This window comes from Macadamia integrifolia, unplaced genomic scaffold, assembly GCF_013358625.1.
Source record: "Macadamia integrifolia cultivar HAES 741 unplaced genomic scaffold, SCU_Mint_v3 scaffold705, whole genome shotgun sequence".
NCBI lineage: Eukaryota > Viridiplantae > Streptophyta > Magnoliopsida > Proteales > Proteaceae > Macadamia > Macadamia integrifolia.
Genome location: NW_024870518.1, coordinates 230657 through 245112, shown reverse-complemented (window position 1 = coordinate 245112; position 14456 = coordinate 230657). Strand labels below are relative to the sequence as shown.

At 38.7% G+C, this 14456-nt stretch overlaps 1 non-coding gene across 1 annotated transcript; it reads left to right on the top strand.

Moving 5' to 3' along the window:
• Positions 1 to 6177: 6177 nt before the first annotated feature.
• LOC122069767 lies at positions 6178 to 6284 on the top strand. The gene has a single exon (XR_006137531.1). It is a non-coding gene; the product is annotated as a small nucleolar RNA R71 (small nucleolar RNA).
• Positions 6285 to 14456: the final 8172 nt, after the last annotated feature.

Here is a 14456-nt window from a genome sequence, read left to right as displayed (position 1 = left end):
CGATAAAATGTTCAAACAAGGGACAGTATTTTCTATGTTGTCGAAATTCAACTGGGGTAATTTATTTCTACAATTGATCTATACCTATAGATAATTTTAGATTCTTTTTAATTCGATGTTAAATTTCAACGACCCTAATCACATCTATTATTTGATATAAGTTGATAACCGCGGATGTGGTATGTTTGTATGGTTGAAAGATGAAACAAATATCTCTACCATACAACATACATTATGTTCAGAAAACTCAACATCAACATCATCCACACCACCGTCCACTTCGAACGAGTACATGAAATGATATCTGGAAGGGACACTTAAAGGATTAGAGGACCAAACAAATAAGGTGAAAGATTTCCTCCATGCATTCAAATCTTTAGACTTGGACAAAAAGTGAAAATTTTGGAAATTATGTAATAATTAACTGGGATAAGGCATTGTTAATTCTGTATTTTATTCATCCTTTTCGAGCCATGTTTTTTTTTTTTAGTTGGTATGTAATACTTTATTGTCCCAAAGGATTTGTATGTTTATAGTATTTTAATGTTATTTCTGTAATTATTGACTTAAAAGAAAAGAAAAGAGAAAAAAAAAACATTTCTGAAACAAGCATTACCAAATGGCAAAACTATCGCTTTTTTGTTCTGAAACTGTTATAGAAACAAATTCACCAAACAGCCTTAAATCGTTTAAAAACGGCGTTTTGACACAGAAACTAAAATTTTTGTTTTTGACACGAAACGAAGTTTCTGGAACAGAAATGATACCAAACGGAGCCTTATTCTTCTTTATACCACATTTCACATTTCATTTAAAATTGTGCATTTGTCAACCCATGCCAAATTAAAAAGAATATCTCAACTCCAAATCAAAAGTACAAGGAACCCATAGACTTACATATGGTCCACCACCATAAAACAGGGGTCTCTTATTTTTCAAAAGAAAGTCCCATCTCAAGACAAATGCTTGTTTCTTTCTTCTCAACAGGGTTTTTATACATTCAAAATGGGTACCTTAGTCAAAACTTTTATTTTTATACATCAAGCAACCGAATGGTATGTTCATTAGCCAAAAGCTAAAGTAGGACTTCATCCTTTAGCAAGCTCAAAAAAAAAAAAAAAAAAAACAAATAAAACAAAGTGGAAAAATCAGAAACTGGTTTCCCTCCCCCACACTTAAGTCATGCAATATCCTCAATGCATAGAAAGAATTAAAAACGAAGACAATGCAAGGGGGTCATACGTGATTAAAAGTTAATCATCAGTGTAAAAAGATTCATGGAGATCCATGAGCTCTTCACTACCAGTATTACGAAACTCGAGGAATGGTTTCAAACGCTGACCATTAACCTTAGAAATTACCCCTATTCCTAGATTCAAAATCTCCACAGCCCTGTGGGGATATACATTATGGACAATAAATGGGCCATCCCATCGAGATCTAAGCTTACCAGGAAAAAGATGCAATCGAGAATTGTACAATAAGATTTTATCACGAATTGCAAAAGATTTATACAGAATGTGCTTATCATGAAAAGCTTTGGTCTTTTCCTTGTAAATCCTAGAACTTTCATAGGCTTCATTCCTAAGTTCCTCCAACTCAAACAGTTGGAGCCTATGATGAATTCCTGCATCAGACAAATCAAAGTTGAGCTTCTTGATGGCCCAAAAGGCCTTATGCTCCAACTCAACTGGTAAGTGACAAACTTTTCCATACACCAAACGGTAGGGAGACTGACCAAAATCGATTTTAAATGCAGTCCGATGGGCCTGCAAGGCATCAATGAGCCTAAGGGACCAATCCTTATGGTTGGGATTAACAGTTTTCTCCAAGATTTGTTTGATCTGCCTATTAGACACCTCCACTTGACCACTAGTTTAGGGGTGATAAGGGGTAGATAACTTATGGGTTATCTCATACTTTTTCATTAGGGCCTCAAAAGGCCGATTACAAAAATGAGTACCTTATCACTAATTATTGCACGTGGTGCACCAAAGCGGGAAAAAATGTTCTCTTTTAGAAACTGGACCACTACTTTGTGGTCATTAGTTTTACAAGGTATGGCCTCTCTCCATTTAGAAACATAATCAACAGTCAACAGTATGTACAAATTCCCAGAGAAATTAGGAAATGGTCTCATAAAATCGATGCCCCATACATCAAAGATCTAAACTACCAAAATAGGGTTGAGGGACATCATGTTCCTCTTATTGATACGGTCAAAAGGCTGGCAAGCGGGACAAACCTTGCAAAAATTAAAAGCATCTCTAAAAAAAGTGGGCCAATAAAATCCACCTTGGAGAACCTTTGCGGCAGTCTTCTTAGGTCCAAAGTGTCCACCACATGCATGATTATGACAAAATGAGAGAATAAAATATTTCTCATGATCAGGAACACATCATCGGATAATCTGATCCGGACATATCTTAAACAAATAAGGATCATCCCAGAAAAAGTGCTTAACTTGGGAATGAAACCTATACTTATCTTGTGTGGACCAGTGATCCGGAGTCACACTTGAAACTAAGAAGTTGACAATGTCAGCAAACCATGGTTCACTGAACACTGCAAATAACTGTTCATCTGAAAATTTCTCATTGACTGGAGAATCGACAGTCAAGGAATTAGGAAGCGGGGATAAATGGTCTGCAACTAGGTTTTCAACTCCTTTTTTATCCCTAATTTTTAAATCAAACTCTTGTAAAAGTAAAACCCACCTAATGAGACGGGCTTTGGCATCCTTCTTCTGAACTAAGCATCTAAGAGCAGAATGATTAGTATATACCACCACATGTGAACTAATTAAGTAAGACCAAAACTTTTCTAATGCAAACACAACCACTAAAAATTCTTTTTCAGTGGTTGTATAATTGAGTTGTGCATCATTTAAGGTCCTACTAGCATAATAAATGACAGTGGACAACTTATTAATCCTTTGACCGAAAACTGCTCCTATGGCAAAATCCAAAGCATCACACATCAGTTCAAAAGGTTCAGTCCAAACAGGTGGTTGAACAATGGGTGCATTGGTCAACTCCTTCTTAAGTTGTTTGAAGGATTCTAGGCACTCTTTAGAAAACTCAAAAGTTTGATCTTTGGTAAGTAATGAAGTGAGAGGTTGGGCTAACTAACTAAAGTTCTTAATAAACCTTCTGTAGAAGCCCGCATGCCCTAGAAAAGATCGGACGTCCTTAACAGATTGAGGAGGTGGTAAATTATCAATTAAATCCACTTTGACTCTGTCTACCTTAATTCCCTCCTTGGATATCACATGGCCTAAAACAATACCAGATTTAACCATGAAATGGCATTTCTCCCAATTCAAAATCAAATTCTTAGATATGCACCTTTTCAAAACTAGAGAAAGATGATGACGACATTCAGAATAGGAATTCCCATGAATTGAAAAGTCATCCATAAATACTTCTAAGAATTTTTCGACCATGTCAGAAAATATGCTCATCATGCATCGTTGGAATGTAGCAGGGGCATTGCAAATCCCAAAGGGCATACGCTTGTAAGCAAATGTTCCATATGAGCATGTAAAAGTGGTCTTATGTTAGTCCTCTAAAGCAATTGGGATCTGGTTAAAACTGAAATATCCATCAAGAAAACAATATTATTCATGTCCAGCTAACCTCTTTAACATCTGGTCAATGAATGGCAATGGGAAGTGGTCCTTTCAGGTTGCCACATTAAGTTTCCTATAGTCTATGCACACTCTCCACCCAGATTGGACACGGGTTGGAATTAGTTCATTATTGGCATTGGGAACTACAATCACACCAGACTTCTTAGGCACTACATGAACTGGGCTTACCCATTGGCTGTCAGAAATAGGATAAATTATTCCATGATCCAAGCACTTTAGGATCTCTTTCTTAATAGCTTCCATCATCAGCTTCCATCATCACTGGGTTAGCTCTTCTTTGGGGTTCCATGGATGGTTTGGAATCCTCCATAAGAAGTATATGATGTTGCACAATAGAAGGGCTTATACCCTTGATATCAACCATGGTCCAACCTAGGGCTTCCTTATTATCTTTTAACACTTTAAGTAACTCCTCTTCTTGACTAGAAGTCAAATTTGAAGAAATTATTACAGGAAGAGTCTGGTCAGGCCCTAGGAAAGCATACCTCAAATTAAATGGCAACACCTTAAGATCCAGCTTAGGGGGCTGAACTATGGAAGGTTTGGGAATGGAATTGGAAAGGGGTCCTAAGGGCTTCACAGGTGTGTGAAGACTCAAGACTTTAGAAAAGAAATTTTCACTATCATTATCCAACTCATCCATACACTCTTGGAATTCTGAATCAAAATTAATATCAAAGTTGGTAATTAAATCATCAGAAAAATCCAAAAAATCCTCAATCATATTAATCTCTTCTTCCATATGTGGTTGCTTGTCTATCCTAAACATGTTAAACTCAATAGTTTGGTTACCAAAAGATAATCTTAGGAAACCATTCCAGCAGTTGATTAATGCATTACTAGTAGCCAAGAATGGTCTTCCTAGAATTATTGGGATCTCATCCTTGGTTGAGAAGGGCTTGGTATCTAACACAATGAAATCAACAGGGAAAATAAATTCCCCCACCTTTAGTAAGACATCCTCAACCATCCCTTTAGTAATTTTAACAGACCTATCTGCCAACTAAAGAGTAGTTCCAGTGGCTTTCAATTCTCCTAATCCAAGTTGTTTGTACACATGGTAAGGTAAAAGATTCATACTTGTGCTAAGATCAAGTAAGGTATGCTCAATGTAGGTGTTGCCTATGACACAAGATATGGTAGGGCTCCCTGGATCCTTATACTTGGCTGCTATAGGCTGAGAAATTATGGAACTAATGTTACCTGCCAAGAACGCCTTTTTGGGCACACTAGTGATACGTTTGTGAGTACATAAATCTTTCAGTACCTTTGCATAGGCGGGGATCTGGGATATGGCATCCAAAAGGGGGATGTTCACTTTTACCTTTTCGAAGACTTCTAAAATTTTGTCCATGGAAGCAGTCTTCCTTTTGTTTACCAAGCGATTAGGAAGTAGGACAGAATGAACATAAGGACTGTTAGGGATTTGCCCCTGTTCAGAAGAATCATTTTTGGTTTCCTCAACCAAATCATCTTTAGTTTCAAAAAAATCTTTAGGTTCATCAGACGAACCTGAAACAAGAGGCACACTTGTGTCCTCAACTGAAGGAGAGTTAACATGAGTAATAGATAAGGAAGATTTAGGAACGCTCTGTTGGTACTCTCTACCACTCTTAAGGGCATAAACAACATTGCATTGGTTAGAGGGCCCTTGTTGGGTTTGACCTTGTACTATATTCAGTGATGCATTAGTTGATGTTTGTGAACTAACAGGCTGATGATGCCTAGGGTTAGGCTTTGGTTGACTGGGTAAAGTTCCTTTCTCCCTCTCACGCATAATTGAGACAACTTGAGTGAGTTCTCTCGTAAGATTTTGATGGCTTGTCATAAGGAGGGCTATATTTTTTTCCAAGTCACTTATTCTACTTGCCTCTCAAGTGTTGGTAAAACAAGAGGGTTGCTGATAAGATGATAGGAGAGAGGCCCTAGGAAAACTAGCCTGAGGTCCTACATTTGACTTAGGAAAAGTATTTTGGGAAAAAGATTGTTGTGCAAAGGGAGGCCTTTGGAGTCTAGGTTGACCTTGATTATGAAAATTGGAAGGCCCTACTTGGTTGCCCTGATTCCATGAGAAATTTGGGTGATTTCTCCATCCTGGATTGTAGGTATTACTATATGGATTATTCTGGTATAACGCATTAACACTATCATTAGAAGTGCCCCCAGAGGTGTTGGGGCATTCTTCTAGGAGATGTCTAGGGGACTGGCACCAAGTACAAATCTTAACCAAATTGACTGATGATGGCTCTGTAGGAACAATAGCCTCAATTCTCTTGATTAGGCTATCCAAATGGGCTTCCTTGGCTACTATCCCATCCACAAAATATCCTTTTCCTCCTATGGTTCTTTCACTCTCTTGGGTTGATTCCCACTCAGGGGTTTTGTCAGCTAAGTCAAGTAAGAATTCTCATGCCTTTCCTTCATCTGTAAAGGATGTGAATCTCTCAGGGCACATAGACTTTATCATTTATTTAGTTAGGTATTCAATACCCTCATAAATTATTTGACATAAATGCCATAGGTCTAGGCCATGGTGAGGGCATTCTTGGAGTAGATCCTTAAATCTCTCTATAAGTTTGGAAAATGACTCATTAGGCTTTTTCCTAAACTGAAGGATATCACTTCTAAGCTTATTGGTCTTGTGAGTTGGGAAAAACTTCTTAAGGAAGACAACTGTGAACTGTTCCCATGAGGTTATGGAATTTGTGGGTAACCCATACAATCACTTCTTAGCTTGGTCTTTCAATGCAAAAGTGATAAACCTAAGCTTAACAGCATCACCAAAAAGCTGTTGGATCTTAATTAGAACACATACTTCTTCAAATTCCCTTAGAAATAGGTATGCATCCTCAGAGGTCAACCCATGGAAGTGGGGCAACATAGTGATGTATTGAGATTTGAGTTCAAAATTATTGCCCTGGTCTTGTGGTTAGTGTGTTCAATATATGAATTGGTATTGGACAAATGATATGGATTGAAATGAGTAAATTGGTGAATTATTAAACCATGATTGATTTATAGAGAATATCAATTCATGATTGATTTCCAGATAAAATCAGGTTGTGTAGGTACTTGTATTGTTAAGTAACAAGCACCTAAAAAATTTGGTTATGGTATGTGACAAATGAAATTGTATTAATCATATGAGATAGATTGAAATGAGTTGCTTAACTTAATGTATGACTCAATTCAATTATTGGCTTATAGATAAAATAAGGTAGGATGTTGCATTAGTTGCAGTATTGTGTCACTAGAATTTCTCCCACTCTCATTTAATAATCTTAAGTTGCCATCAAAAGCTTGGAAAGGTTTCTTGCAGAAAGGCAATTTTCAATTAACATTTGAAAGTTCTATTCATAGGTTAATTATGTTGCTGATATTGTTTCTGTAGTTACATTATTTGGAATGCCTTGTACGGATCTCGTATTTTGAAAGTTAAGTTTTTTATTTTCTTTTTTTTTTTTCTATAGAAATTTGCTGCAACGCATCACTTGGTGTTCTTATGATTTGAAGTTCTTTATCTTTTCTTGAATATTTGTCCAATATATTAATTCTAAAATAGTTATTGGTTTATTTTATTCAATATCTCTAAGTTCATATTATCTCTATTGATGTTCTTAATTGAACATGGATTAAATCATACACAACTACTGCTTCTTACATTAATGATTTTTCCATGAAAATTTACTAATTCTCTTGTTCTTTATATATTTTCAAACATTTTTCTGTTTTATTTGTTGGTTAATAGGTTGATGCTTTTGAAGAATCAAAGAATGAAAAGAATATGTGGACATTCTTTATCCAGTCTTCTATAACCATTTCCCTACATATGTTTTCTGCTTCTTCACACCTAATTTTGTCACTATTTTTATCCCTTTTTTGGGTATGGAAGAGACGCACGATGCCTTCTCTTGAAAATTCAAAACCAATGTTGAAGAGTACACACTTGTACTACACATTAGCCCTTATATCTTGTATAAGTCTCTCTTTTTGTGATATTCTCCTATTCGAGTTAAACTATCTCTCTGGGCATAGACATGGTTGGTCTGATCTAAATATTTCTATCCAAAAAGATTTTGCATTCAGAACACTCACTTGGATTATGATCTCTTCTTTTGTGCACACCTAATTTTCCCATTCCAGTGAGCACAAGTTCCCTAATCTTCTAAGGATTTGGTGCACCTTCTACTTCCTAATGTCATGTCCTATCTTGTTATACATCTTGGTTTGTATTGGAAACATTCGTCCTTACTGTTCCTAATGTGGGTATCTAATTCTGTATCTGTTATTGCTGGTTTTTTATTTTTTTATGTTGGGGTCTTTGGAAAGGAGAGAGAAAATGAATATTCTGATCTTTTGGAGCCAATTTTGGAAAGAGATTCTCACCAAAAAAATGGTGATAATGGACAACGATCAAGTGTCAAAGGAGAAAGTGTAACTCCTTATGCAAATGCCAATCTTTTTAGTATTTTTACTTTCGCCTGGATGGGGCCTTTACTTGCACTCGGGTATAAAAGAACTCTAGACCTTGAAGATGTTCCTCAACTTACCAATTGTCATATTGCCAATGTGGTTTTTACTCAGTTTAGAAATAAACTTGTATCTGATGGTAATGACATTGATAGTTGTTGTCAACTAAGCACACTCAAGTTGGTGAAGCCATTGATTCTCTTAACTTGGAAAGAAATTCTATGGACAAGTCTACTATTCATTGTAAACACATTGGCTTCTTATGTTGGGCCATACCTCGTGAAAACATTTGTTTAGTACCTTAACAGCCCTCTCCAACTAAATTATAAAGGCTATGCACTAGTTTTTTTTTTTTTTTTCTTTCAAAGCTCATAAGGTGCCTCTCAAAAAGACATTTGTTCTTTCAACTACGAAATATGGCAATTAGGATTCGTGCTGCTTTGTTCTCAATAATCTATAAGAAGTGTCTAGAGCTTTCAAGTCAATCAAAGTAGGGCCACACTAGTGGAGAGAACATTAATTTGATGAGTGTTGATGCTGAAAGGATTTGATTTTTTAGTTGGTATTTGCATGATATATGGAGGGTACCTATTCAGATAATTCTAGAATTGTTGATCTTGCACAAAAGCCTTGGGCTAGCTTCACTTGCAGCATTTATTGCCACATTTATCTTGATGTTAGCAAATATTCCGCTAGGAAAACTATAGGAGAAATTTCAAGGTGAATTGATGGATTCAAAAGATTGAAGGATAAAGGTGACATCAGAGGTTCTAAGGAATTTGAGGATTCTCAAGCTTCAGGGTTGGGATATGAAGTGGTTTGCTAAGGTAATTGATCTTAGGAATTTTGAAACAAGATGGTTAAAAAAGTTACTTTATACATTAGGTATCATTGCCTTTGTCTACTCTTTTGCTCCTATGTTTGTATCTATGGTTACTTTCGGGTTTTGTATACTTATGGGAATTCCGCTAGAGTCAGGGAACATTCTAACTGCACTTGTGACATTTGAAATATTACAATGGCCCATTTACAATCTCTCAGACACGGTCTCCATGGTAGTTCAAACTAAAGTTTACGTCGACCAGATTGCATCATGCCTCTGTTTGGATGATCTTCATCCAAATAGAATACATAAGCTTCCAAGAGATGCTATTGATGTTGCAATTGAGATAATCAATGGAAATTTCTCTTGGGACATTTTTTTGCTAAAAGATCAGATTGAATTAAAGATGAAAAAAAGGAAAAAATAGAGTGCAAAAGCCCGGAATGAGCCTTTACCTTCGGCAATGCCATCAGCAGAGGCTCACAACTACTATCTCAAAAAAGACAAAAATCTAAAGCACGGTCAGCCATCAATATCTGACTGCAGCTCATTGGCAATGTGAAGGGGGAGATGCACGTCCATACAATCAATCCCTGACTTTGCCGCTGCCTTAGCTAAGAAGTCTGCAACTGGGTTTGCTTCTCTAAGACAGTGGGAGATCTTCCACTCTATGGAATTTAAATAAGCAATGAGGTGAGACCTTTCTTGGAGCACAACCATGGGATTAGCCGATGCTGAAAAATAAAAACTGTAGTAGATGAATCAGACTCAATCCAAAGGCGCTTTATGTCCATTTCTCGAGCAAGTTGCATTCCCTTGATAATACTCCTAATCTCTGCTAAAAAATTTGAAGAAATGCTCTGGTAGAAATTAAAGCAGAGCAGCTTTCTACCCTCATGATCCCGAAAAATTCCTGACTTGGGTTCCCAAGGGAGCATCCATCTACATTGAGCTTCACCCAGGATCTCATTGGTTTGCACCAATGCACTTTAAGAATGGATCGGGAAATCTGGGAAGATAAAGCTGAGTCCAGACGTCTACATATAACCAAGTCTTTAGCAGTTTTGGGAACAATTTTCAATCTGGTATAGATAAAACTTATCTCCCCTTTGATGCCATGGATAATCATGGTTGGATTCCACAAGGCTCCTTCAAACCACCTCTGATTTCTTTCAAACCATATAGCATCAATCACAGAGAACAGCCCAATCTCCCATGCGTCTTTCAGAGACCACCCTTTCCCTTTATTTCTCCACCAAGCGATGACCTCTGGAGCAGAGTTAAGACTCCCCCAAACCATATTAAACAGCTCCAAGGCACCATTCCAGATCACAACAGAGAAACAACATTCAAAGAATAGGTGAAAGAAGGATTCAGAAGCCGAACCACAGAGATCATAATTCAAAGAAAGTTGAATCCCTCTGATCTGAATTAGATCGTCAGTTGGCAGCTTCCCATGAATCTAATGCCAACTTAAAAGAGAAAGCCTAGGAGGGAGGTTCTTATACCAAATCATCCCAGCCCAGGGGATCGTCGGGCTCTAAACTCTGAGATCGTCCCAGGCAAATTTCATAGAGAACTGACCTATTGGTTCAAGGCCTCATGAGCACTGGTCCTTCATATCAGAGGGGGAGAGATTAATGGCCTTAATAGTTGTAAAGGCGTCATGTAACAAGGTAGACTCGACTTGGGGCAGCGCCCAATGACCCTGCTCAATGAACTCAGCAACAGAGTGATTGAGATTCGAAAATACCACAGCGCTCAAACCAGATATGTCAGAAATGGACTTAGGACCCCACCAATTGTCTCTCCAAAAATCAATACTCCTTCCATCGCCAACAAACCATCTTTCATTTGTTGTCACAAACTGCCACAATCTCCTCAGTCCCAGCCAGATAGGAGTTTATATGACCTCTTTTAAGCACACCAGAGACAGAGAGGAATCTCGCTCTAATAATCCTACTCAGTTGAGTATCTTCATTCTTAATCATCCAGGATAATTTAGCAATAAGAGCCTTATTCACATATCGAAGTCTCTCGGACCAAGACCTCCCTCCTTCTTAGGCTTACAAACCTGATCCCATCTCATAGTAATGGATTTTGTCGAATCAATCTCCCCTGTCCAGATGAAATTTCGCATCCATTTTTCCAGGTATTGGATCAGTGTGGCAAGCCACCAATAAACTGAGAAACTATGAAGAGGCATCCCAGATATAGTAGATTTGACAAGTTCCACTGGCCTAGCCATCGAAAGATGCTTTCCTTTCCAGCCAACGAGTTTGGACTTAATTTTATCCAACACTGGGAGAAGGGGATCCCTCTTTACTCTTCCATGAAAAATTTCCACACCCAAATATTTGGTGGGGAAATTGCATGTAGGGATAGCTAATTCCTTAGCTAACCACTGTTTTCTTACTGGAGAGATCTTCCTCAAAAATAACTTGCTCTTTTCAAGGTTGAAAAACTGGCAAGAACAACTTTAGTATAATGTAAGAAATTTTTTCAAATTTCTAACATACCTTTTGGATGCATTCATGAATATGAGAACGTCATCAGCAAAGTGTAGATGAGTAAGAACTTCAACACCGCGAGGGCCAGCAATAGGCTTGATAGAGCCCTTAACAACCAGCTCTCTGAGACCGCGGCATAGAACTTCCTCGGCAATAATAAATAAAATGGGGGAAATGGGGTCTCCTTGCCTTAGACCTCTACTAACATAAAAAAAACCCACTGGTCCTCCATTGAGAAGAACCAAAATCTTGGCAGACTGTAAGATAGTATGGATCCATCCAATCATGATGTCCAAAAAGCCAAACCTTCTTAGAACTTGAAATAAGAAGTCCCAAGAGAGCGTATCAAAAGCTTTTTTAATGTCAATCTTTAGCCCAAGGCCACTACCCCTGGACGACTTCCCCATCAAATTTGCGAGCTCAGATGCTAACCCAATATTAGTTTGAATAAATTTTCCTTTCTGAAATGCCCCTTGCTCTGGAGAGAATATTCTAGGGAGAACAACAGCAATACGGTTTGCCATAATTTTGGATAAAATTTTACAAAAGAAATTCCCTATACACAATGGGAGAAATTTCTCAAGAGATCTGGCTCCCTCAATCTTAGGGATAAGAAGCAGGAAGTTATTATTAATGCCATTAGGAAGAATACCTGAAGTGAAGAATCCCTTCGCTGACCTGCACACATCAATGCCAATGATTTCCCAACAGCCTTTGAAGAATGCTGCTGAGTACCCATCAGGGCTTGGCGAGCTATCAGGATCCAACTCCCAGACTGCTCTTTTTATCTCTTCATCCGAGGGAGTGGAGTCCAAGGTTTTCCTATCACAGTCTTGAAGGACCCTTGGAATGGAGTTGAACAGCTATGAAGGTGCCCAATTGCTCTTGATCTGAAATCACATCTCCATTTTCTAGAACAATATCCGTAATGGAATTTTTGGCTCTTTTTACTCTGGTCATAACATGGAAAAAGCATGAACATCTATCTCCTTCATGCAGCCATCAGATCTTAGCCTTCTGAGTGCGCAACTTCTCTTGATTTTCAGTAGCTTTCCAGAGTCTAGTCTGGGCATCGGCTTCCTAGTCAAAAAGGTGCTCTGAAAAACGCTCCTCCTCTATGCGATGCTCAATTGCATCAAGAACAGCTTGTGAGGAGGTCACCTCAAGGTCCAGGTTAAGAAACACCCCTCTTGACCAGAATCTCATGGAAGCCTTCAGCCTCTTTAGCCTCTGAGCAAGAATGAATGTGTAGGATCTAGTGATTTGGGAATCCCAGTTCTCTCGGACCATGTCAAGGAAGCCAGGGTGATCCATCCAGAATTTATTAAACTTGAAGGGGCAGTTCTTTAGCTTACTAGAAGAACTAGAGTGCGCAAACACAGGGGCATGATCTGAAGCAACACGGGGGAGGACCTGTTGCATGCAATCAGCAAAATTGTTCAGCCATTCTTCATTCACAAAGGTTCTGTCAAGGACCGCAGACACATTCCCTCTTCTTCTATTATTACTCCAAGTGAATTTTCTGCCTGATGAAGGAATCTGGATCATTGAAGTCGCATCTACCATGGCCCCAAATTCAGTGGCAGTGCCTATACAAAACTTTCCCGGGCATCTTCTCTCGTGGTCAAATTAGATTGAATTGAAGTCCCCTATGATCATCCTTGGCTGCCCAAAAGGGTTAGTCGCCAGGTGCATTCACAGGGCTCTGCGATCAGCCCTTAAACATTTGGCGCGCACCACAGACAGATCAAAGAGGATGCCCTTCCAGTCAACTTGCAAAGAAATATGCTAATCAAACATAGATGAAACCATAGGAGTCTGCAAAGACTGCTTCCTCATCACCCATAAATTTGGGTGTATGTTAGATCTCTCGTTTGAGATGAAATCTACTGCAAAACCAAGTTTATTCAAAAATAACCTTGGAGACTTCGAGATAGGAATCATTGGTTCAATAATATAAATCATATCTGGGTTATTACCTCAAACAATCTGGCCTAAGACTACCTTGTCAGCAGCCTTCTTCAAACAGCAAATGTTCCAGAAGAGAACCCGCATGATCACATGTGATGATTTTGGTGATCCGTCCGATGATCAGACTGATCCTCCACTCGTACCTGCTTGCCTTTCTTCTTCTTCATTCTGATCCACCCTGACTAAGCTTCCTCTCTTTGTAGAGCTGCATTGTCAACCCTTGTCACTCCATCCCTTGCACTAAGCCTACCAGTATGCCTTTGAGAGCTAGCACTGACCACAGTAAGACCGCCACGGTAGTTTTTCCACAAGCTTCTATGCACACCATCCCCAATCAGTCCCACCGCCAGAGATTCTAGCTCTGCATTAGCTACGAAATCGGTATCAGGGGCACAGATAAGTTGGTGTTGGATCTCCCCATGCACCTGACCCAGCCCCACTTGGGTCGACCCATCACTGATCCCCAACACCACACTCATACCAGGGTATACTCAAAAATTGATATCTTTTAATGTGAGATTAGGGGAATGAATGTCCCAAGAGAAGATGGAGAGTATCGGAGAAGGTGAGTGCGACAGGATTGCACCTATATCTAGGCCTAGAATCAGCATCATGACTGATCTCTTCCCTTATATGATCGGGAAAAATTACATTCTTTTTAGATAATCTAGTTTTTGCAGCTTCCTTAGCTAGGAGATCAGCAATGCAATTTACCTCTCTAAAGCAATGAGTGATCTTCCAACTTATAGAGCTCAAGTATGGCTGCATCGAGTTCCATTCCTGCTCAACAAACCACGGAATTGCTTTTGCTTGGATGGCAGTGACCATTGCAGCCGATTCGCTCTCAATCCAGAGCAATCAAACACTTAAATCTTTGGCCATACACAAACCTTCCACCAGGGCTTTGAACTCAGCCACATAGTTTGAATGGATTCCAATGGAAGCTTTAAAGGAGCCCAAAACAACCCCATTGTTGTTTCTCAGAACTCCACCAGACCCAGCTATTCTTGGATTTCCAAGAAAGCATCCA